The sequence below is a fragment of the Mustelus asterias genome, chromosome 14 (genome assembly GCF_964213995.1).
Source record: "Mustelus asterias chromosome 14, sMusAst1.hap1.1, whole genome shotgun sequence".
In the NCBI taxonomy this organism is placed as follows: Eukaryota; Metazoa; Chordata; class Chondrichthyes; order Carcharhiniformes; family Triakidae; genus Mustelus; species Mustelus asterias.
In genome coordinates, this window is record NC_135814.1 from 95661099 (window position 1) to 95686380 (window position 25282).

Sequence of the window (25282 nt, forward strand, 5' to 3'; positions counted from 1 at the left end):
TGGCCATGCTAAATTGACCGTTAGTGTCAGGGGGATTAGTAGGGTAAATGTGTGGGGTTGCGGAAATAGGGCCTGGGTGGCACTGCGGTCGGTACAGACTCAATGGGCCAAATGGCCTCCTTCTGCACTGTAGGGATCCTATGGTTCTATGAGATAGTGACACCCACAACCCATGAATAATAAAATAAAGTTCTGTCCCGCTCTCACTATCTCAAGTGCCAAGTACAGGATATGAAATGCAGGCCTGATTCCTTGCTTTCCTCCGAGAGCATGTGCTGTCATCCTGTTGAACACATTGCTTTGTGAAGCAATACAGATAGCAACATCCAGTGTGAAAGAGAAGGGAATGAGTTTGTGTGCCAGGAGCACTTGTGAGTGAACAGACATTATCCCTGAGATTATATTTTGCCCTCTATCCAAATCTGCAGCAATGGATATAGCAAAGATGGAAAGAGCATTGATCACCCGGGGTCTCCTTTATGATGTGGAGATGCCGGCGTTGGACTGGGGTAAACACAGTAAGAAGTCTAACAACACCAGGTTAAAGGTTTAAACCTGTTGGACTTTAACCTGGTGTTGTTAGACTTCTTACTGTGTCTCCTTTATGTCCAGGATGAATTTCTGCAGTCTGCCCTTTCTCTGACATTGTATTTCACTGGTGACTCTTGGACCTGTTACTTCCTCTTATTCCTTTCCTACCCACAGGAGAAGTATTACTGGGATTTAATTTCAATTAAATACTGCTGGAAATTATGTATTGAAATCAGGAAGCATTTTGTGAACTGATCTCTCAGGCTGCTACTTATCTTTATTCATTTATTTTTATTCATTTACGGGGTGTGGGCATCGCTGGCCATGCCAGCATTGTTGCCCATTCCCAATTGCCGCTTGAGAAGGTGGTGGCGAGCTGCTTTCTTGAATCGCTGCAGTCCCTGAGGGGTAGGTACACCCACAGTGCTGTTAGGGAGGGGTTCCAGGATTTTGACTCAGCGACAATGAAGGAAGAGTGATATATTTCCAAGCCCGGATGGGGAATGGGCTTGGAGGAGAACCTCCAAGTGGTAGTGTTCCCATGTATTCATTGCCCTTGTCCTTCTAGATGGTAGCAAAATCGGTTTGGAGCGTGTTGCCTCAGGGGTCTTCATCGTTTCTCATCCTCCTCTCGGGGTCAATCTTAGCGCTGAATATGATTCCCTGTGCTTTTTCCCAACCATCGAAATCTCCTTCCTCACCCTTTCTTCACCCCTTTCTTCCATCACTATGTGATAACCCCCACAGGATCCATGGGGAAATACTGATTGATCTCCCCGTGGGTCTTGTTGAATATAAATACCCCTGGTATCAGATCTGGGACTACAGTTCAGCAGGCCCAGTCCTGGGCCTGCCCAGCCTGAGCCTTTTATAAGGCAGGCCCAGGACTGGGCCTGCTGAACTGTAGTCCCAGGCAGGGATGAGTGTGTGTACACCACGGTAGTGGTTCTAGTTTGCATTCTGTAATAAACTATGTTTCTTTCCAGTCGGGCTTCCTGAGTCTTTACAGAAAGTATTCAATTAGCTGTAAAGTACTCTAGGATGTCCTGAGGTCATGGAAGGTGTTATATAAATAAGTTATATTCCTTTCTGCTGTTGAAAATATTTGTCTTCCACTTATTATATGTACAATCATGATGTACAACAGTGCCCTTTTCTTTACAAGAATATTTCCAAATCTTGTCCCAATTTATTAGTATGTTGTCACCCAGTCATGGTGTAATTAATGTTCAATATGTGTATAACATGTGAAATGTTCTTCTGGCTCAAATTCACTTTCCTTTAGATCTCCTTATCCAGTTGCAAACTTCCCCATTCCCACATACCCACTCCAATAACTGGTTGCCAAGCCTCGAGGTTGAATCCTTCCATCATCTTGGGTCACACATCATGGAGGGTGCAGAGTCTGCGTCAAATCTGGGCTAGGCTTAACAAGAATCATGGCATTGGGAACTCATTTATAAGAATATGGAGTAGCCACAATGATAATGAAAATCGGCCTTCTGAAAGCCCTTGTGAGGTCGACGACAATCTATGGCTATGAACGTTGGACCACCAAGAAGACTAAAGAGTCTTGAATGAGAGAATTTGAAATGAAAAGATGGATAATGCATGTGTCGTGGAGGACCAAAGGGATAAACGAGTGGGTTATCGAGAAAGCTGGTGTTAAAAGGAACTTGCTTGAGGCAGTGCTATCAAGGAAGCTCCCATATTTTGGACACGAACTTATGAACATACGAATTAGGAGCAGGGATAGACCATTTGGCCCCTCAAACCTGCACCACCATTCTATAAGGTTTTGCTTGATTTGATTGTCTCTTCAACCCCACATTCCTGCCTTCCCTCAATACCCTTTCACCCTCTTGTTTATGGAGAATCTATCTAGCTCACCCTTAAAAATATTCAAAGACTCTGCTTCCACTGCCTTTTGAGGAAGAGAGTTCCAAAGACTCATGACCCTTTGAGAGAAAAAAATTCTCCTCATCCCCGTCTTAAATGGGCAACCCCTCATTTTAAAACCATGACCGCAGAATTCTAGATTCTCCCACATGGGGAAGCATCCTCTCCACCTCCACCCTGTCCACCTCCACCCTGTCAAGACCCCTCAGAATCTTATGCTTCAATCAAGTTGCCTCTTGTGCATCTAAACTCCAGCAGATACAAAGCCAATCTTGTCCAACGTTTCCTTATAAGACAACCCACCCATTCCTGGTATTAGTCAAGTAAATCTTCCTCTGGGTGCTCCGGTTTCCTCCCACAGTCCGAAAGACGTGCTAATTAGGTGCATTGGCCATGCTAAATTCTCCCTCAGTGTACCTGAGCAGGGGCCGGACTGTGGCGACTAGGGGATTTTCACAGTAACTTCATTGCAGTGTTAATGTAAGCCTACTTGTGACACTAATAAATAAACTTCTCTGAACTGCTTTGGATGCATTTACATCCTTCCTTAAATAAGGAGACCAATACTGTACACAGTACTCCAGATGTGGGGCGGGATTTTATGGCATCGCTCGAACGAGACCGGAAAATCCCACCCAAGGTCAACGGGGATATGTCATATGAGAAGAGACTAAGTCGGTTAGGATTATATTCACTGGAGTTTAGAAGACTGAGGGGGGATCTCATAGAAACTTATAAAATTCTAACAGGATTAGACAGGGTAGATTCAGAAACAATGTTCCCCAATGGTGATGGAGTCCAAAACTCGGGGTCATAGTTTGAGGATAAGGGCTAAACCTTTAGGACTGAGGTGAGGAGAAATTTCTTCACCCAGATGGTGGTGAATGTGTGGAATTCACTACTACATTTTCCATTGTCCATCTCTCGCCGCTCCGATTCCGTGGCAGGAGGGGCGGTAGAATTCCGGCGATGGTCTCATCAATGCCCTGTGAAATGTGATGCGAACAGGAGTGAAGCATTTGCAAAAAGAGGTAACGCAAGGCAAAACACCCGGAAAACATGCACAAAGAATGGCACAGATGGATAATATCCGAATATGGACTGGACGCTCTATGGGACAGGCAGTGAGGACTACAGTGAATAGTAATCAGGGGAGAAAGATTGCTGGCGGTGCAGCCATCCCTCAGAAGGAGGATGGGTGAAAGACCGACAGGCAGTGAAAGGCCAACAAGGGCATCACATACAGTTCAACTTTCCGCTACCTGAACTATGGAACACACACTGAAACAGCCAATGAAGCTCGACAGTCCTGCCAAGTGATTGCGAGCGGGGTTAAATGGACAACACGTTTCCATCAACTTTCTTTGTGAAGCACATTCAGAACAACCAAAGCAGAAAAGAAACAAGGCACTCACCTCCCAGTGGAAAGACGACCATGGAGTGTTCGTTACATGACCTTGCCTCTTTCACAAAGACGCGTGGAGATTTCTAACAGACAAGGATTTCATAAACAAAGTATTCCCATTGGGAGGACATTCAATGCTTCTTGACGTCCTACAAGAAACTGCTAGAAGGAATCACAGGCAATGATTTATCGTCTGATGTTATCACATCCCACCATGCCATTTAACGCTGTATCTCACCCTGAGATCTAGCTCACGATTCAAGCTTTAGTCCACTTAAAATGCGCTTTGTCCTTTTTTCAGAACTCCCTTCATCCAAAAAGAATTACGCAATCTCAGCTTGTTTAATGTTATTATCTGAAAGATCATGCAAAAAAAACCAAAAGAAAATCCAGTGAGGTCCTTCTGGAGCCCAAGCTCCTTAACAGCTCTCTTGAATGTCAAGTAAAGTATCAATAGTCCCAGATGAGCAGAGGCTGACTGTTTAACCTAAGGATCGCCACACCTCAAGCCAGGGGCAAGGTTGAGAAGGCGGGGCCTGCAGTTGGACTCTGATGAGACTTGCAAAATGTGCTAGCTGAGAAACTTTATCCAAATATGGATGTGAAATACACACAGAAGGTGGAGTTTTAACTGTGGCGCACCATTTCCAATGGAGGAATGGGAAGAGGGTGATATCTCCACTATCCTTCTTTTTGCTGCTTCCCGAGCTATTCTAATTAAAATGTAAAGTGCCGGTGGAGTGTGTGGGAGAAACGTGCAATCACACAGCAGGGGGAGATCCTCAGTGGTGCAATCCCAACAGTAGGTGATGCAGCAGCTACGGGTGAGCTGTTAGACAAACAGGGAGGCTCTTCGTCACATCCAAAGCCTTCTGCCCAACTCCATTATCATTGATGTGAGTCTCGTTGGGAGCACAAAGGTGGCACAGGGTGTTTTTCAAATTTACATGTCATTTGTAAATATTTCTCATAGAAACATAGAAACTAGAAGCAGGAGGAGGCCATTCGGCCCTTCGAGCCTGCTCCTCCATTCATTTTGATTATGGCTGATCATGAAAAACCATATCCTGATCCCACCATACCCTTGATCCCTTTAGCCCCAAGAGCTATATCTAATTTCTTCTTGAAATCACACAATGTTTTGGCCTCAATTACTTTCTGTGGTAGTGAATTCCACACATTCGCCACCCTCTGGGTGAAGAAATTTCTCTTCATCTTAGTTCTAAAAGGTTTACCCCTTATCCTCAAACTATAACTCCTAGTTCTGGACTCCTCCACCATCGGGAACATTCTTTCTGAATCTAACCCTGTTAGAATTTTTTAAGTTTGTATGAGATCCCCCTCACTCTTCTAAACTCCAGTGAAAATAATCCTAACCGACTTAGTCTCTCCTCATATGACAGACCTGCCATCCCAGGAATCAGCCTGGTAAACCTTCGCTGTTCTCCCTCTGTAGCAAGGACATCCTTCCTCAGAAAAGAACACCAAAACTGCACTCAATACTCCAGGTGTGGCCTCAAACAATGATGAGATGGAGTACAGAGAAGAGATAGAGAATCTGGTGAACTACTGCAAACTAATCTCTCTTTCAATGTCAACAAAACGAAGGAGATAGTCATCAACTTCAGAAAATCTAATGGAGGACATGCCCCTGTCTACATCAACAGAGTCAAAGTGGAAATGGTTGAGAGCTTCAAGTTTCTAGGTGTCCAGATCACCAACAACCTGCCCTGGTCCCTCCAGTGTTAAGAAAGCCCACCACCACCTCTACTTTCTCAGGAGTTTAAGGAAATTTAGTATGTCCGCTATGACTCTCACCAACTTTTACAGATGCACCATAGAAAGCATTCTTTCCGGATGTATCACAGCTTGGTATGGCTCCTGCTCTGCCCAAGACCACAAGAAACTACAAAGGGTCATGAATGAAGCCCAGTCCAACACGCAAACAAGCCTCCCATCCATTGACTCTGTCTACACTTCCCGCTGCCTTGGAAAAGCAGCCGGCATAATCAAGGATCCCACGCACACCGGACATACTCTCTTCCACCTTCTTCTGTCGGGAAAAAGATACAAAAGTCTGAGGTCACATACCAACTGACTCAAGAACAGCTTCTTCCCTGCTGTCGTCAGACATTTGAATGGACTTACCTCATATTAAGTTGATCTTTCTCTACACCATGTCTGTAACACTACATTCTGCACTCTCTCATTTCCTTCTCTATGAACAGTATGCTTTGTCTGTATAGGGCGCAAGAAACAATACTTTTCACTGTTTGCTAATACATGTGACAATAATAAATCAAATCAAATCAATTCAAATGTACTGGCACGCCCTCATGCTTGGTATGCATTGATGGTTATGAGGGAGTTAGGACATTGCTTTATTGGGGAAGGAACAAGGTTGTGTTTGTGAGTTTGCTCTTTATTGTATGTTCACGCTAGTGTCCAGTGTTGTACTCACCACTCTTTGTCAGACAACACCCTGCGATGGACCCAGGTGTGAACACCACTGATACTGCCCTTGAGGCTCCTCATTTTCTTACCTTGATTGACAGTTCCGACCACCACCCTACCCCCCACCTCACCACACTCACGATGCCAGAACCTTCCCTCTTCCATTCCTGTATGCCCCTGACCCCACTCTACATCTTTCTCCACCCCCAATCCACCACTGACTCATCCTTGGAGGACCCGAGTCTCCATCTGAGCTGCCACTCTTCTGCTCCCTTGTATGGCAGAGTTAGAATCATAGAATCCATAGATTCTCTGCAGTGCAGAAGGAGGCCATTCAGCCCATCGAGTCTGCATTGACTCTCTGACAGAGTATCCTACCCAGGCCCTTTCTCCCACCCTATCTCCATCTAACCTACACATCTTTGGACACGAAGGGGCAATTTATCATGGCCAATCCATCTGACCTGCACACCTTTGGAATGTGGGGGGAAACCGGAGCATCCGGAGGAAACCCACGCAGACACAGGGAGAACGTGCAAACTCCACATCGACAGTGACCCAAGGCTGGAATTGAACCCGAGTCCCTGGCTCTGTAAGGCAGCAGTGCTAACCACTGTGCCACCGTGCCACCCTGATGGTTACAAGAGAGTTAAAGTTATACAAGGAAAACCACTCACCTCAGACATTACCGTACAAAGCTGACAGTCGCATGCCACCTTTAAACGAACCGGGTGCCGTGAGATTCTTGTGCACCACTGACAGTTTCTTGAAGGTAGGACATAATTTAAAATATTTTACGCTGCCCACTATTCATGGCATGGAAATGTGTGACAACTGAGAACCTGTCATCGGACAACGTTAGGCCTGAAATGCCACAAACATGCTGCTGCCTTAATCTGCATATCAACCGCCGATGGGAAACCAAATATTCAGCTCCATCCTGATTCACATTTTCCATTCCTGCAGGCTTCATAAATCCAGTGCACGCCCCCCACCCCCACCCCACTCCCCCCACACACACATCCCCTGCCACACATCCCCATCACAGTCCATGCACATGTGTTCTAAGATCCATAAACCATGTGCACAGGGCCACTTACATCAGAAGCAAGGTTGACTGATGTATGCTTATCAAAGGCTTGTAGATTTCCCATGGCACTGCATCTAAATGGAGTTTTAATAGGTATCAGTTGTGGCCCCATTGGAAACACTCTCACCTCTCAGTCAAGAAAGTGATGTGATTCCAGACCCAATCCAGAGACAGGAGCATATAATCCAGACAAGAGAATTGCAGCACTGCACAGCTGGAAGTGCCACTTTCAGATGAGACATTAAACTGAGATCTCCCTCATTGATTTGATTTGATTTATTATTGTCACATGTATCAGCAAACAGTGAAAAGTATTGTTTCTTGCACGCTATACAGACAAAGCATACTGTTCATAGAGAAGGAAAGGGAGGGTGCAGAATGTAGTGCTACAGTCATAGCCAGGGTGTAGAGAAAGATCAACTTAGTGCGAGGTAGGTCCATTCAAAAGTCTGATGGCAGCAGGGAGGAAGCTGGTTTTGAGTCGGTTGGGACGTGACCTCAGGCTTTCGTATCTTTTTCCCGACAGAAGAAGATGGAGGCCGGAATTCTACCGCCTCGCCTGCCCCAGGCTCACAGAACGGCATTCGCCGTTGGTCTTAGGCAGAATCTTACGAGCCTCGGGTGGGCAGGGCGGTAAAATTCCAACAAGTACGTCCGGGGTGCATGGGTTTCTGCCCTTTTAAGTGCATCCCACGAAACTATTTCAAACCTTTCAGGAGTTATCTTCCAACCGCCATCACTAAAACAGATGCTTGTGGCATCTGGCTGCAAATTTGGGGTAATTTTTCCAACACTTCAAACAAGTATTTTGTTTGCGATAAAGTGCCGTGCAAAGTCCTGGCGGTGTCTGCTAAGTCCTACAATGGTATGCTTAGAAATTTCTTGCTTGAATGTTTTTAAGATTTGCTCTTAGAAATCAGTGGAGTGACATCACCTGGAGGAGAGAGGGCACCTCTCCCTCTTTCACTGAATGGACATTTTGTACGCATGGGTGGGGCAGGCTGTGGTTGGTCCATTCACAGAGCCAGCAACACAAGGGGCTGTGTTGGGGAGTAGCCATACCAGCTTTTCCTACCTCAAGCCTGATTGCTCATCGAGCGCTCCTGCCAAGATCAGTTGAGACTCAGCTTGTAAAGGCCAACCCGCTTGAGTGCCAGTTGATCCTGAAACTGTGACTCATAAGGGTCTGGTCGCTTGGTGAATTTTCCACAGAAATTATTTTTAGCAATTGCCAACGTAAGAAGTGTAGTGTTACTTCTCCCCTGAATTTCCCTCATAGTCCCTTCTGAAACCGCAGCATCATTTTTAAGTAGCGAGACTCCACCCGAGTAACCGTTCTTCATGTGTGAGTTGGCCAATAATTGTTGACAGCCTATTCCATGATAGAGGGCATTCAGGCTGACTTTCTCTGCACCTTCCTCTCAGCCTCTGAGTTCTGGCTCCTCGTCCACCCGCATGTACATCCTCCACCCCACCATTAACAGCCATGTCTTCAGCTGCCAAGTAAGGTTTACATTAACACTGCAATGAAGTTACTGCGAAATTCCCCTAGTTGCCACAGTCCGGCGCCTGTTCGGGTCAATGCACCTATCCAGCACGACTTTCAGACTGTGGGAGGAAACCGGAGCACCCGGAGGAAACCCACTCAGACACAGGGAGAATGTGCAAACTCCACACAGACAGTGACCCAAGCCAGGAATCGAAGCCCGGTTTCTGGCTCTGTGAGGCAGCAGTGCTAACCACTGTGCCACCGTGCAGATTTCCACCCTAAACCTCTGCCTCTCCACATCTTGCTACTCGCTTTATGACAGTGGTTAAAAGCCTCCTCTTTGACCAAACCTTCTGGTCTCCTCTCCTTACTTTTTTTTATTTGATGTGATTTAATTTATTATTGTCACATGTATCAGTATACAGTGAAAAGTATTGTTTCTTGAGCGCTGTACAGACAAAACATACCGTTCATAGAGAAAGAAAGGAGAGTGTGCAGAATGTAGTGTTACAGTCACAGCTAGGGTGTAGAGAAAGATCAACTTAATGCAAGGTAAGTCCATTCAAAAGTCTGACAGCAGCAGGGAAGAAGCTGTTCTTGAGTTGGTTGGTACGTGACCTCAGACTTTTGGCTCCCAACAGAAGAAGGTGGAAGAGAGTATGTCTGAGGTGCGTAGGTTTTAGACTCAATGTCAGTTCATGTCTAATATTTTGGGATGTTTTACTCTGTCAAAAGTGTAATACGAACGCAAGTTTTGTTCTTGTCCCCGTTATCCTTGTAGAAACCCTTATCTAAGTCACTGGGTAGCCAATCAGGAATGGAAGCCCCTATTCCAGAGACACTAAAAGAAAGTGCAGGGGTGGAACAGGGCAGGGTGTCAGGTTCAGACTGAAAACCGGCCTGTACACCTCTCCAGCTGCACAGCCCAGTTTTCTGGCACCCAGTGAGAGAGTCTGGCGGGGTGGGGTCTGATAGAGATCATGTTTAAAGAGTGCCCCAATCTTCACTCAGATTAAATTCTTCCCAGCCCCCCACGACCACAGAGGACACTTGCACACGCATCAGCGCAATATCCTCCCCTTCCCTCCCACAACCACGCCAGCTTTGAAAACCAGCAGTGATTCATGCAGACGTCATGTCACTCCAGCTGAGCTGGACGATACGGTGAGGGCTGAAGGAGTGACATTAAGCCCTGTAATTAGATTCAAATTTATTGTAAAATATGCAAATCAGGCTCATGCCCTACCTGGGCAAGAATCTGATTTCGTCATGGGAGTGGGGAGGGATCCCAAACCAAAATCACCAGAAGCAGAAAGGGGAAGAATACATTGGTGAGATTGATTATCGGGTCAGTAATTGGAATGCTGGGCAGTATATACATCAGGGTGGCACAGTGGTTAGCACTGCTGATTCACAGTGCCAGGAACCCGGGTTCGATTCCTGGCTTGGGTCACTGTCTGTGTGGAGTTTGCACGTTCTCCCTGTGTCTGCATGGGTTTCCTCCGGGTGCTCCGGTTTCCTCCCACACTCCAAAGATGTGCGGGTTAGGTGGATTGGCCATGGTAAATTGCCTCTTAGTGTCGGGGGACTAGCTAGGGTAAATGCATGGGGATAGGGCCTGGGTGGGATTGTGGTCGGTGCAGACTCGATGGGCCGAATGGCCTCCTTTTGCACTGTAGGATTCTATAATTCGAGGAACTTAGAGGCACTGGAAAAGGATTATCATGGGGAATGTTAATCTTCATGTAGACTGGACAAACCAAGTTTGCAGTAATAGTGTGGAAGTTATACGTGGGAATTTTCGAGATCAGTATTTCAATGAACTGACCAGGGCACAGGCTTTTTGGATTTAGTATTGTGCAATGAGCAAGGACTAATTAATAATCCTTGTAGTAAACAGTCCCCTGGGGTAATTATCATAATATTGAGTTTGAAAGTGATTTAATTAAGTCCAAAACTAGATTTAAACCTCAACAAGCAATCGACGTAGGTATGAGGAGTGAGATGGTTAAGAGATTGGGAAATGACATTTAGAGATGTGATCATAGAATCCCGATGGTGCAGAAGGAGGCCATTCGGGCCATCACGCCGAACGTCTGCAGTGGGCAAGCTGTTAGAAGGTATTCTGAGAGACAGAATCTACAGGCATTAGGAGAGGCAAGGACTGATCAGCATGACTTTGTGAGTGGAAAATCATGTCTCAAAAATTTGATTGAGTTTTTTGAAGGGGTAACCAAGAAGGTAGATGAGGGCAGTGCAGTTGATGGTGTCTACATGGACTTTAGCAAGGCTTTTGACAAGGTACCGCATGGTAGGTTGTTGCATAAGGTTAAATCTCACGGGATTCAAAGACTACTTCCTCGGGTGGATGGAGCTATTACAAGGGGGCATAACTATAGGGTTCGTGGTGGGAGATATGGGAAGGATATCAGAGGTAGGTTCTTTACGCAGAGAGTGGTTGGGGTGTGGAATGGACTTCCTGCAGTGATAGTGGAGTCAGACACTTTAGGAACATTTAAGCGGTTATTGGATAGGCACATGGAGCACACCAGGATGATAGGGAATGGGATAGCTTGATCTTGATTTCAGATAAAGCTCGGCACAACATCGTGGGCCGAAGGGCCTGTTCTGTGCTGCACTGTTCTATGTTCTATGTTCTATGATCCAGGGTGAGGTCGCCAGCTGGACACAAAATTGGCTTGACGACAGGAGCCATGATGTGGAGATGCTGACGTTGGACTGGGGTAAGCACAGTAAGAAGTCTCACAACACCAGGTTAAAGTCCAACAGGTTTATTTGGTAGCACAAGCCACAAGCTTTCGAAGCGTTGCCCCTTCATCAGGTGAGTGAGAGTTCTGTTCACAGACAGGGCATATAAAGACACAAACTCAATTTACAAGACATGACAGAAAAATTGGCCCAACTATGGCTAACAAGATGAGTTGAGGGTAATATTAGATTCAAGGTTTTTAATGTTACCAAAAAGTGTCGCAAGCCTAAAGTTTTTAAAATTCAGCAAAGAAGGACCAAGGAAATCACTAAAGAATGGGAAAAGAGAATATGAGAGCAGATTGGCAAAGACATAAAAACAGATTGTAAATGTTTCTGCAGGTATATAAGTACTTAAATGGGTCCTAAGTGATTTGGGAGTACAAATTACAAATAAATGGCTCAAATAAATAAGGCTATTAAGCAAAACAAATCAAGCACTGGGGACGATTTCTATTATTTCTAGAGGTTAGAACTGAAACGTAGAGAGGTTATACTGGGGTGGCATGGGGCGCAGTGGTTAGCGCTGCTGCTACACAGTTCCAGGGACCCATGTCCGATTCCAGCCCCAGGTGTCTGTGTTTGCCTGTTCTCTCCATGTCCGCGTGGGCTTTCATAGAATCCCAACAGTACAGAAGGAGGCCATTTGGCCCATTGATTCTGTACCGACCACAATCCCACCCAGTTCCTATTCCCGTAACCCTCATTTACCTTGCTAATCCCCCTGATATTAGGGGCAATTTAGCATGGCCAATGCACCTAATCGGCACGTCTTTCGGACTGTGGGAGGAAACCGGAGTACTGGGAGGAAACCCATGCAGACACGGGGAGGACGTGCAAACTGCACACAGACAGTGACCCGAGGATAGAATTGAACCCGGGTCCCTGACGCTGTGAGGCAGCAGTGCTGACCGCTGTGAGGCAGCAGTGCTGACCACTGTGCCACCGTGCCGCCCTTCATCAGGCTTCCTTCCAAACACATGCAGGTTAGGTGGGTTGGCCATGGTAAATTGCCCCTCTGGTTGTCTGTGAGTGTGTGCTCTCTGATGGACTGGCAGGCCACCCTGGGTGTATCTCACCTAATTCCCAGAGTCTGTCAGGGTAGGCCCCAGCGCCCTGCAACCCTGGAGTAAGTGGTGAGGTGAAGATGTTATGCTAAACGTTGTTATAAATGTGAGGTTTTATATGATGATTGTGTTTTGGGACTAACTTCAAGATAAAAGGCGAGGAATGAAGACGGTCATGTGATCTATTTCAAATTCTGCCCAGCAACAAGCTTGGTTTCCATGGTGACGGGGGTCTCCAGATTGGGGCTTAATAGCTGCACAGGACAAACTGCTCACACCAGAAAAAAAAGCAAGGGCCACTAGGATAACTGCGGACAGTCCATGTGCGAGTTCTTGGACAGATAAAGGGAGCGGCCTCACTGAGAGACTAAGGCTTGCAGTTCAGGTGATCAGTAGAGAGCAGAGAGAAGCGAGTTCTCTACGAGCTACCAGGCAGAATGTGGTGAAAGATATGTACTACATGGTGATCCGAAGACTCTGGCTCGGTCAGGAGGATGTTAGCGCGAGTGGGCGAACACGACCACTTCGGACTCAGAGTCAGGTTCAACAGCGGTACAACTTTATTAACATCGATGGAGCTGCAATCAGGACATACAAACAGCACTGTCCCGAAAGCACTCTGAAAGCCTGCCGCAATGGGCTACAGTTATACTCGAACTTTGATACTTTGTATGATTCAAATGTTAATGTTTTGTTTACAGTATTTGACTCTGACCATTCTGTGGTTGATGTGTTAAGTCTGGTGATTGCCCAGTCTAGGGAGGTGATAATTGTTTGAGATCTCCGGAGTTTCTTATACAATAGGTGTTTAATTGGATATCAGGAAGTCTTCCAAGTCTCGGAGGCCTTCTGAAGTGTTTGATAAGGGCTTCCTGATATCCTTGGAGCCAATTTAATGAAATGGAAGGCTATGCTAATGTGAGTTCCTGACTCCCTTTGTCTGCCTTGTTTCTGCATTTTAAAATACCTGCTTGCCTGTTCACACTTTGTGCCTGGGTGCTGCTTTGTCCTGTTTCATTTATTTGATTTTATTCTAAGAAATATTTAATCTAAGGAATCACAGAAATTTGTGTCCGCTTACAAAGAGAAATTGCCAGAGTGGATCTTAATGCTGGTAGATGGTTTGGAAATTTTCCTTATACTGAGGGAAATAAATTTGGATGGCTAGTCAAATTTGTGACTCAGCGAGACAAGGAGACATTAACTCATGGAAAGCTGGGAGTGACTGTTATAAAGACTACAATCCTGTGGCGAGCCTGTTTGTGATATTTGTGCACTATAAGCTTATTGGTCATGTTAAAACATTCATAAGAGTTAACTTTTCTGTAATTTAGAAACATGAATTGCTGACTGCATAATATGTAATAAATGTTGCGTTTAGATCAATCGTGACAATAAGGTTGGAATTCTACGGCTGTTCACATTGGTTGGTCCCTCCAACAGCCATGGGTTACCCAGCGCGAGGGGTGCAGTCACTGGGAAATCACATTGACAGCGGCGGGACCAGAAGACCCCGCTACCGGCGAACGGCACACTGCCTCCCTCCACGGTGAGGCCAGAGAATTCCCCCAACCTTGTCATGCAATTCCTTTAATTCGGTCTCTGGGAATTCAGATCTCTCACTGAGGGGATCATTCGCAACTTGTGTTGAACTTTGGTTGGATTTTTTTTATTATTTGTGGGACATGGGTGTCGCTGGCTGGCCAGCATTTATCGCCCTTCCCTAGTTGCCCTTGTTTAGAGAGCAGTTGAGAGTCAACCACATTGGTGTGGCTCTGGAGTCACATGTAGGCCAGACCAGGTAAGGACGGCAGATTTCCTTCTCCAAAGAACATTAGTGAACCAGATGGGTTTTTCTGACAATGGTGTCATGGTCATTAGTAGTTTCTTAATTTCTGATATTTTTTATTGAATTCAAATTCCACCATCTGCTGTGGTGGGATTCGAACCCGGGTCCCCAGAACATTAGCTGAGTTTCTGGATTAATAGTCTAGCAATAATACCACTAGGCCACCGTCTCCCCCATAAAACTCAGAATCCCATGTGTTGGTCACCATGTTATGAAAAGGATATCAAGGCAGTAGAGAGGGTGCAAAAGGAGATTTACAAGGATGATACCATAAATGCATCGGTATACTCAGGAGGGGCTGACCAGGCTGGGTCGCTCTGCAAACAGAAGGCTGAGGTGCAATCTAATCTAAATCTTTAAAATTCAGAAAAAGGTTTTGATAGAGAAGACAGAGAGAATGGGTTCGATTTTAGGTACCCCTGCTGGGCATGTTTGAGTGGGGGGGGGGGGGGGGGGGGGGGGGGGGTGGAGCACATATCGCACGAGGAGTGGCAAGCCCACCACCTTCTTGCCTGCCCTCATCTGTCTCCCATTATATGGCAGGCGGGTGGATGCCAAAATTGGCAGCCTGCCCGCCATCTTTAAATAAATAATTAACCATCAATTAAGCTTGTTACCGAGTCAACTGACTGGAATGTTGTGCTGCGGCAAGGTTGATGTGGGCAGGCAGGAGGGAGAGGGCAGGCGGTTTTTGAAACACAAGTAGCTAAATGGCAGGAAGGAAGAGACAGCCTGGTCATCCCCTCCTGAGTGTGCCCATGTATTTATGGTATCAACCTTGTAAATCTCCACTGCCTCGATATCCCTTTTTATAACACGGTGACAGCACACGGGATTCTGAGTTTTATGGGGGAGGCGATGGCTTAGTGGTATTGTCGCCAGACTATTAATCCAGAAACTCAGCTACTGTTCTGAGGACCCGTGTTCGAATCCCGCCACGGCAGATGGTGGAATTTGAATTCAATAAAGAATATCTGGAATTAAGAATCTATTAAGAAACCATTGCAGGGAGGGAGTGCCCTTAGTGCACCAGAGTCAGTCACCCCTGCCTTTGTACCACCCCACCTGGCCTCTGAAGTCCGACCTCACCAGTCACTCTCCGCCTCACCACCACCCCCGCCAAACCTCCCACCTCACCCCTCCTCTCTCTAAAAGCAAGCGATGTATCTGGCTCCCAGTAAGTTGTGTGTGGTCCTGCTTGCAGTTCCTGCAGTGTCCACTACTACGTCCTGGCACTGCTGGGCCTGCTGGAGCTCCCAGCCAATCAGATTGGCCCACAGCTCCCGAAGGCAGGTCCAGGTGAAGGGTCCATTCTCAGCCTCTTCCGCCCACCGCAATGCGCTATGTCTGGAGGGTGGGCTATTTTTAGCTGTTTTGGCTGCCGGCTGACCCTTACAAGAGGGCTGGGGTGATAAGGTGAGCAATACGCACCCCCTCCCCCTCTGTGAAATCCTACCCAATGTTTCCACTTGAGGGAAAGAGCCAAGCTAGTGATCAACGATATAAGATAGTTAGCTAGAAATCCCATCAGGAATTCAGAAAATTCTTCACTGAGAAAGTGGTGAGAATGTGGTACTCGCCATGACACGGAGGAGTTGAGGAAAGTTTCATCCTTCGTTTTCCCATTCCAATTTCCAATTCTTTTCCCGCACCAACTGGCGCACTAAAGCAGACTTTTGTCTGTTTCCATAGCTAGTAATTCCTGAACAGGTCGTTAGCCTGTTGCTAGGGGCTTATAGCTTGAGGGGCGCCACTCCACATCAAGCACGGCTGACCATGAGACTCTCCCGCTCTTACTGACAACCATTGGCGTGTTTGGAAGGATTTGCAGGTTGGCACTCAACCTGTTTGACTGCGTTAGGATCGCACCTTCCTTTGCCATCAAGTCCTGGTGTGGGACTCGAACCTGGATCTTCTGGCTCGGAGACAGTTTAAAGTTTATTTATTATTGTCACAAGTAGTCATACATTAACACTGCAACGAAGTTACTGTAAAAATCTCCTAGTCGCCACACTCCGGTGCCTGTTCGGGTACACTGATGGAGAATTTAGCATGCCCAATGCACCTAACCAGCACATCTTTCGGACTCTGGGAGGAAACCGGAGCACCCGGAGGAAACCCACACAGACATGAGGAGAACATGCAAACTCCGCACAGACAGTGACCCAAGCCGGGAATCGAACCCAGATCCCTGATGCTGTGAGGCAGCAGTGCTAACCGCTGTGAGGCAGCAGTGCTAACCACTGTGCCACCGTGCCGCCCAACAGGGACATGATCTGAATGAATGGCGGAGTAGGCTCGAAGGGTTGAATTGCCTACTTCTGCTCCTAATTCCTATGTTCCTATGATGCTGCCCATTGCACCACAGAGGCCTCCTGTTCTTGCGCTTTAGGGGAAGTGAAATAAGCATATAGGGAGAAGGGGATAGAGGGTGATGCTGATGGTGTTAGATGAGGCATGATGGCGGAGGCTCGAGTGGAGCATAAATATTAGATTGAGTGGCCAGATACTGTGCTGAATGCACAATCCCATATCACTGCAACAAGAGAAGTTGTCAACCGTGTAGTATCAGCTCAGAGTCTCCGAGATACTCCTATCACCACCCAGGGAGAGAAATCAGAGGGACATCAAACAAAATCTCACAGGTGGGATTCTCCGGCCGTGCTCACCTCCAAACTGGAGAATTCTGCCCAAAGTCAATGGGCGGCACGGTGGCACAATGGTTAGCACTGCTGCCTTATAGCGCCAGGGCCCCGGGTTCAATTCCCGGTTTGGGTCACTGCCTGTGCGGAGTCTGCACATTCTCCCCGTGTTTGCGTGGGTTTCCTCCGGGTGCTCCGGCTTCCTCCTACAATCCAAAGATGTGCGGGTTAGGTGGATTGGCCATGCTAAATTGCAGTTTAGCATGCAAAACAGGGGGCCAGCTAGGGCAAATGCATGGGATTATGGGGATAGGGACTGGGTGGGATTGTGGTCAGTGCAGACTCGATGGGCCAAATGGCCCATTCTATAATTCTATAACATCAATCTTTGCATGGTCCGCTCCCCCCCCCCCCGCTCCTTACCCCACAACCCGCTATGATTCCTGTGGCGCGCAGGACGGGAAAACTCCCCCCCATATTTTTTTTCATTTTCTTTAAATATTTTTGTGTACAAGTTATAAAAATAAAGGGGATGGGGTAAAGAAGGATGTTGACTGAGAGTCAAGAATCCAGAGGTGAGGGGTTTGTCATATGAAAAGAGATTGAACAGCTTAGGCTGATACTCTCTGGAATTTAGAAGAATGAGGGGAGATCAAATTGAGGTATTCAAGATGATAAAAGGTACGGATAAGTAGACGTGGGGTGGACGCTTCCACTGGTGAGGCATTCTAGGATGAGAGGTCATAGTCTTTAGGATAAGGGGTAGCAAATTTAAAACAGAAACTACTTCTCCCAAAGGATTGTGAATCTGTAGAATTCGCTACCCCGGCGGATGCTGGGACAGTGAGTAAATTTAAGGAGGAGTTAAGACAGATTTTTAATTGGGAATGGGTTGAAGGGTTCTGGGGAGAAGGCAGGAAAATGGGGATGAGGAGCATATCAGCCACGATCGAATGGCGGAGCGGACTTGATGGGCCGAATGGCCTAATTCTGTTCCTATATCTTATGAACTTATGAATCATTTATTCAGTGTCCAATTGGTGTGGGAATGTGGCGTATGATTACAAGATTAATTAATTAATTACTGGATTACAGGGTCAAAAGTAGGGTTCTGAAGAATGTGGAGGAACAGAGAGATCTTGGGGTTCATATCCATAGATTTCTGAAGGTTGCCACTCAAGTGGATAGAGCCGTAAAGAAGGCCTATAGTGTATTGGCGTTCATTAACAGGGGGTTTGAGTTTAAGAGCTGTGGGGTTATGCTGCAACTGTACAGGACCTTGGTGAGACCACATTTGGAATATTGTGTGCAGTTCTGGTCACCTCACTATAAGAAGGATGTGGAGACACTGGAAAGAGTGCAAAGGAGATTTACCAGGATGCTGCCTGGTTTGGAGGGTAGGTCTTATGACGAAAGGTTGAGGGAACTTGGGCTTTTCTCTTTGGAGCGGAGGAGGTTGAGAGGAGACTTGATAGAGGTTTATAAGATGATGAGGGGGATAGATAGAGTGAACGTTCAAAGACTATTTCCTCGGGTGAATGGAGTGGTAACTGGGGGGCATAACTATAGGGTTCATGGTGGGAGATATAGGAAGGATGTCCGAGGTAGGTTTTTCACTCAGAGAGTGGTTGGGGTGTGGAATGGACTGCCTGCAATGATAGTGGAGTCAGAAACTTTAGGAACATTTAAGAAGCTATTGGATAGGCACATGGAGTACTTCGGGATGATAGGGAGGAAATAGCTTGATCTGGGTTTCAGACAAAGCTCGGCACAACAACGTGGGCCAAAGGGCCTGTTCTGTGCTGTACTGTTCTATGTTCTATGTTCTATGATGAGGTGGGACCTATCAGGAGGCCAATCTAGGGGAAGGGAGATGGGAGGGGTGGGGGGGGGGGGGGGGGTGTGGAATGGGTCAGGGCATCATATGACCAAATCTCCTGGAATGTTGTCCTTGCTGAGTTGGCAACCCCACAGCGAGTGAATGAGTCCAGGTAAAACAGTGCTGTCCGCCCTGTAGCTACAAGTACGGAAACTGCGCCACATGCAACATTTTTGTGCTTCATCTCGTGCCAGGACAGCTCACATTGTTGACACACGTCCGCGCACCTCAGCTGAAGCTTTGTCTGAATAAATCCCAGCCCGGTCTCAGCTGTTAAACCCACGGGCCGGAGGAAAGGGATGCAGCGTTCCGAAAAAATGTCTCTCACTGTCCAACAGCAGAGTCACTCGTGAGGTAATGCCACATCTGTTTCCAGCAACGACAATGTTAAACCCGCAGCCGGCCTGTGAAATAACTCTAGGCAGGCTGGAACCGGGGCCCACTGGGGATAGATTTATCATTGCACAGAGCAGGTGGCCAGCAATTCTGTTTTCATTACGGTTGTAAGCCGATAGCCTACAGGCAAGGGAACACAGACATCTCCAATTAAGCAAATATTTCGGGTAGGTGAAAACGGAAAGAAAAACATGCCTTCCGGACCATTTTCTGCATCAACTTAATTCTCTCAGTGGGAGTGTCTTTTCACATGTTTATGACCCACCTTTTTGTGTAACGCACAACATGGTAGCCTATCGACTCATCACAACTCAGGTAACAATGTATACATTTGCAAACCTTTAGCACAAAGGCTTGTGTAATAAACGGGCCTGGATAATATTTGACTGCAAAGCTTCCATCCGCACTCTTCACAGTCACAGAAACCTGACAGGCCCCAGAGTCTTTCCAGTTATAGGGGCTTCTGCTAGTGGGAGTTGGTTGTTGCTCCTCTCATTTTCCCCACTCCTTGCCTCTTAACCATAGGCGATTACAGTCCCACATGTAGTTGTCACACCCTCCAGGACCATCCTTCATGTGTGAGTCTAGACAGTGACTGTCAGCAGCGTATTCAACCAAGGGGGGAATGTGTTGGAGTGGTTAACACAGTGCATGCACTATCTCACAAGGGATGAGTGGAGACCAGTCAGGAATGGGAAACTTGTCTGAATTCTGTCCCCTGGCTGGAAGAAAATTATAGCTCCAACTAAAGTTGCCCCAGCTGACTAAATTACACATGCAACATGGCAGTTCCTAGGAGTCCACACCAGTTTTCCATATGTGCTGCTCTTCCAAACATGCTACGGATGGGATTTTCCATGCATCCCGCCGCACGTTTCACAGCAGCTAAGGTGGCCTTCCATTGGCTGGTGGCGGGATTTTCTGGTCCCACCATCGTTGAGAAACCTGTGGTTTTCCCTCAGTGGAAGCGGAGGCTCTCCCCCACTGCCCCCGCCCCACCGCCACCCCACCCTCCCCCGCCAACACCCAGTGGGAATGGCTAGAAAGTTCTGACCAATGATTGGGCTTTTCGGCCCATCGCCTGCAGCGGATCAGCCTAAAGTCCATTGATTGTAGCGGGACCGAAAGATTCTGGTACAAGCGGAACCGGCAAATCATGGTCCTCTTGTCCATTTACTCACCCTCAACACTTCCCCTGAAATATTTAGCACCATGTCACTGTCCAATTTGAAAGACTTCATTCTTTGCCCCTTATCCTAGCTTCCATTAGCTTCCCTTTCCTCTCTATGGACCATGAATAGCTACTGCCACTCAATGCCATGCCCACTGCTCCCTATTTGAGTCCCCGTAATTTGACTTCTGCCCTCTCCACACTGCTGTTCAAGGATCAATTCTCAGTATATGAGCATCAATGGCAGGGAGGGCATTTATTGCCCATCTCTAGTAGCCCCTGAGAAGGTGGTGGCAAGTCTTCCCAAACAGCTTCTGGCCGTATTGTCGACTCTATCCCCACCAAACTGCTGACCACCCAGTTTGATATTGGTGGTTGTTGTCTCCCTTCAGGTACTGACTCCCCCCCCCCCCCCCTCCTTCAAATCTACCCTCATCATGCCTCTTCTCAAAAAAAATAACCCTTGACCCTTCTGTCCTTGCAAATTACCATCCCCCCTATAACCTTTGTCTCTCCAAAGTCTTTAAATATGCAAACACCTCCCAAATGTGTGCCATCTTTCATAGAGCTCCATCTTTAAATCTCTCCAATTGGGTTCCCACCTGCCATATTACTGCAACATCTCTTAATTAAGTCACTGTAGGTCCATTCATTCCTTTGACTGGACGAGGACAGTACTGGTACGGAGTTTAAATAAATTTCTTTCATTGAACAAAACTTAAAATTAAATCATTACAAAAGCGAAAAGAAAGAGAAATGCTTGAGACTGGCTGCGAAGCCAATCCCTGTGCTGTACTGGACGGGATCTCGGAAATAAAAACTGCCCGCTGAGCACACAGTTCCAAACTATATGTTAATTCTTATCTTGTTATTGTGAGTGTCAGTGTAGTCTGTCTCTGTCTGGCAAACTCAGGTTTTGCAGCCATGTTATCAAAGATTGTTTTGCTTGCTATGTACTTGTCAGGAATGCGGTCAATGTTTAGCTAACCCAGCATGCCCTCTGAGTTTTAAAATGTAGTCAGGTGTTAGTTAATTTTTTAAGCTTAGCAGAGTGGGCAGAAATATCTTCAAATGAAGTCTTTGCATAGGCTGAAGAAAACAGAGCCAAGCATACATAGGATCCCTGTCACAAATGATATACTTTGTGACTGTGACAAAGATAAACTCTGGTCTGCTCCTGCTTCTGTTTCTCACGTTCTTACGCTATCCCTGCTCCTTGACCTGTCTGGAGCCTTTGACACTGTTGATGACGCCATCTTCCTCCAATGCGTCGCCACCACAGTGGTTAGCACTGCTACCTCACAGCACCAGGGACCCGGGTTCGAATCCCACTTGGGTCACTGTCTATGTGGAGTTTACACGTTCTCCCCGTGTCTGCGTGGGTTTCCTCCGGGCACTCGGTTTCCTCGCAAAGTCCAAAGACGTGCTGGTTAGAATTGGCCATGCTAAATTCTCCCTCAGTGTACCCGATTGAGTGTGGCGACTGGGGGATTTTCACAGTAACTTCATTGCAGTGTGAATGTAAGCCTACTTGCGACTAATAAATAAACTTTACTTTACCATTGTCCAGCTGGTGGGACTGCACTAGCCTGATTCCATTATTATCTATTTAAGTGTAGCCAGAGAATTAGCATTTCTCTTTCCACTCCCATATCGTAACTCCCAAGTAATTCCCAAGGATCTATCCGTGGAACGCCCCCTCTATTTCTCATCAGTGTACTGACCCTCAGTCAGAGCATCAGAAAATGGGATAATTTTTCAGTCGTCCTGCTGACGGCACAGATCTCACCACCTCCACCTCCTCACTCAAACTCTCCACTGACACAAAATTGTTAGACTGCATCCAGGACTGGATGATTCAAAATTTCTCCTGGCTAAGTAATGGGACGACCAAAGCCATTGTATCTGGTTCCAGCCACTAACTCTATCTCTCTCTCCCTGGCAAAACCTGGTGTCGGGCTTTTAAGGGGCAACTAGACAAATACATGAATAGATGTCATAGAATAGAATGTCATAGAATCCCTACAGTACAGAAAGAGGCCATTCGGCCCATCGAGTCTGCACCGACCACAATCCCACCCAGGCCCTACGCCCATATCCCGACATATTTTACCCACTAATCCCTCTAATCTACGCATCTCAGGACACTAAGGGCAATTTTTTTTTTTTAGCATGGCCAATCAACCTAACCTGACATCTTTGGACTGTGGGAGGAAACCGGAGCACCCGGAGGAAACCCACGCAGACACGAGGAGAATGTGCAAACTCCACACAGACAGTGACCCAAGCCAGGAATTGAACCCAGGTCCCTGGAGCTGTGAAGCAGCAGTGCTAACCACTGTGCTACCGTGCCGCCCCGATGAGATTGGAAGGGTACAGATTCCGTAAGTACATACAGTTTTAGTTTAGGCAGGCGTCATGGTCAGCACAGGCTTGGAGGGCCATAGGGCCTGTTCCTGTGCTGTCCTGTTCTTTGTTCTTTGAGATTCTTGAGTGTCTTTTGGAGCTGCCTTTATCCAGGCAAGTGGAGAGTATCCCATTCCACTCTTAACTTGTGCCTTGTAGATAATGGACAGGCTTTGGGGAGACAGGAGGTGAGTTACTGTCCACAGGATTCTCTGGCCTGCTTTTGTAGTCACGGTATTTATATGGCTGCTCCAATTAAAATTCTGGACAAAGGTGATCCCAGGATGCTAATGGTGAAAGATTCAGCAATGGGATTGTCATTGAATATCATGGCTATGGAGTTAGCCTCTCTTTGTTGGCAATCACCATTTCCAAGAAGAGAAACTCTGACCATCAGAAGTTGGGTATCCTCAGGTGAGAACAAATCTCCCGACTCCCCAAAGCCTGTCCACCATCTACAAGGCACAAGTCAGGAGTGTGATGGGATACTCTCCGCTAGCCTGGATGGTGAAGCTCCAACAACACTCAGGAAGCTCGGCACCATTGGGCGGCACGGTGGCACAGTGGTTAGCACTGCTGCTTCACAGCTCCAGGGACCTGGATGCTCCGGTTTCCTCCCATGGTCCAAAGGTGTGCAGGTTAGGTTGATTGGCCATGCTAAAAATTGCCCTTAATGTCCTGAGATGCGTAGGTTAGAGGGATTAGTGGGTAAAATATGTAGGGATATGGGGGTAGGGCCTGGGTGGGATTGTGGTCGGTGCAGACCCGATGGGCCGAATGGCCTCTTTCTGTACTGTAGGGTTCCTATGATCCAGGAACAAGCAGCCCCGCTTGATGGCACCCCTTTCACAGACATTCACTCCCTCCACCACTGACACACAGTGGTAGCCATGTGTAGCATCCACAAGATGCACTGCAGGAACTCACCAAGGACTCCTTCAACAGCACCTTCCAAACCCACAACTTCTACCAACTGGAGGGACAAGGGCAGCAGACGCATGGAAACACCACCACCACCCCTCCCAGCCACATACCATCCTGACTTGGAACTATTTCACTGTTCCTTCGCTGTCCCTGCGTTAAAATCCTGGAGCCCTACCTCTCGGCACTGTGGGTGTACCTACACCACATGGACAGTCGCGATTCAAGAAGGTGGCTCAACATCACCTTCTCGAGGGCAATTAGGGGTGGGCAATAAATGCTGGCCTAGCCAGCAATGCCCACATCCCATAAATGATTAAAACGAATCTCTGGGCCTGAACTGAGTGACGGGATTTCAGAAAAAGCAACATTTGAAACATTATTCTCCTACGTAATTAGAGGCGGCACGGTGGCACAGTGGTTGGCACTGCTGCCTCACAGCGCCAGGGACCCGGGTTCAATTCCTGTCTTGGGTCACTGTCTGGGTGGAGTTTGCACTTTCTCCCCGTGTCTGTGTGGGTTTCCTCCGGGTGCTCCGGTTTCCTCCCACAGTCCAAAGATGTGCAGGTTAGGTGTATTGGCCGTGCTAAATTCTCCCTCAGTGTACCCCAACAGGCGCCGGAGTGTGGCGACACTTATGCCTGTTCTCATTCAGAAACTGAGCTCCAGGACATTGTTGCCTCCTTCTCCGTAGCATATCAAAAAATATGGGTCTCTCACGAAACAACTGGAAGACTAAGGTCTTCTTCCAACCAGCTCCCACAGGGGATTTTCACAGTAACTTCATTGCAGTGTTAATGTAAGCCTACTTGTGACTGATAAATAAACTTTACTTTGCTTTTACTTTTTTTTATTTAAATCCTCATCCCGCAGAGAGGGTGCCTCATATCAGTTCTAAAGTAGGCACTGGCATGTTTCCAGACAACATATTCATTCAATGCCTCCTGCTTCAACTTTAGTGAAAAATGACCAGCTATATAAAAATTCATCTCCAGATTAAGTATGTTGATTGTTGACTGTAACTATGATAGCAAATGAGAACATCAAGGATCCAGCATCAAAGGAGTTACTAAATGTGAGGCAGCTAAATGAATGCTTGCTGGCCCCATCACTGAAGCGCCCCAAGGTTATTGACAATATCTCTGCCGATGTTATTCAGTTTTATTCATTCATTCATTCATTCTCAGGAAGTACGTGCAACCGCAAAGGCCAGGGATTGATTATCTGTCCCCAGCTACTCAATCCCCAGGCTTTGTCTTCGTCAAATAGGTAGTTTGTTAAGTCACTTCTGCAAGGAGTTAAAGGGTTAACCTT